The following is a 1,242-nucleotide window of genomic DNA, read 5'->3' as shown; positions in this document are numbered from 1 at the left end:
TAATAATGATAATGATCGTGATGATATTGTGGTGAACGTATCAATTTTTGGTTTTTCCAACCTAGTCTTTAATTTTAATCATTTTGATTACTTTGTTTTTAAAATCTTGTAGGAACACCGTCCAGCAGCATAATGAAGGGTTGTTTTCAGATTCCAACTTCAAGAACTTAAATCTTCATCCTTTCATGGTATGTATCATGTAACTGATCGGTTGGACAAGAGTTTGTTCCTGCTTCTGGTGCTGGAAGCCCCAGTTCAAACCTGACCAACGTTGGGTTTTACTTGAAGTCTGATCCCTTGGCTCCTTGAATAACCTACATATAGAGTTGGGCAGGCTAAGGAGAATGTTTGTATCCGTGTGTGTCTGTTAAATATTTGTAGTTAAATCAGGTGGTGCTGCATTGCGGCTGCCACGGGTCCTCAGAGGCGAGCCCAAATTTCCTTTTCATCATCATCTTCATCCTCCTGATCATACTCATTCTCATCATCATCCTCCTGATCATCCTCATCCTGCTGATCATCATCATCATCATCATCATTATTATTGTGTAAAGATAGGTTATAATATTTTTATCATGTTGTGTTCCTATTTGAAACTAGGTTTTGCTGATTTAAATACCTACAAAAATCCTTAAGTTGATTACCAGACAATTTAAGGTTTATACAAAAGAATACAGCAAAGGCATTGTTTTATGGACACGTCCACTAAATGATGGGAAATTTCTTTTCTCGTTTAAATCCTTTAAATCTCCTTTGAATTCATAACTTACTTAAAATGTAACTTATTGTAAGTACTTTAAATATAGATTATATATCTTTCATTTCTTTTTGGCTCATTTCTAACAGTATATCTTTAATATAAAAATACATTCTACTGAACATATTTATTATATTGCAGATTTCAAACTTGGAGGAACGATTGAAGCTAAGTCAAGTGACCCAGGTACAGAATGAATCTATACCAGCAATTCTCAGTGGGCAAGATGTTCTCATCAAATCACAAACAGGAACTGGTAACCATAATTTATATTTTACAATAGTTAAAAACACTATTTTTAAGTACAATGTCCAATAAACAACAAAGAAGGCATGTCACGGACTGAATCAGAATAATACAGTAGAAAGTGTATTTTACAGTTGTCAGTATGTAATGAGAATATATGGTAGTAATACAATTCTTAAAGATGTCAGATTAGCTTGCTCATTTTGCAATTACATACAAATTATTAACTTGACTAAAGA

The 1,242-nt window shown here is 33.3% G+C and overlaps 1 long non-coding RNA gene across 1 annotated transcript; it reads left to right on the top strand.

Annotated features, from left to right (window-relative positions):
* Positions 1 to 110: 110 nt before the first annotated feature.
* On the top strand, positions 111 to 1,182 carry LOC117119989. The gene is made up of 2 exons (XR_004447274.1): positions 111 to 188; positions 899 to 1,182. It is a non-coding gene; the product is annotated as an uncharacterized LOC117119989 (long non-coding RNA).
* Positions 1,183 to 1,242: the final 60 nt, after the last annotated feature.

Source organism: Anneissia japonica, unplaced genomic scaffold, assembly GCF_011630105.1.
Source record: "Anneissia japonica isolate Jap-2015-1 unplaced genomic scaffold, ASM1163010v1 scaffold73822_len1242_cov165, whole genome shotgun sequence".
In the NCBI taxonomy this organism is placed as follows: Eukaryota; Metazoa; Echinodermata; class Crinoidea; order Comatulida; family Comatulidae; genus Anneissia; species Anneissia japonica.
This window is presented reverse-complemented; position numbering and strand designations above follow the sequence as displayed.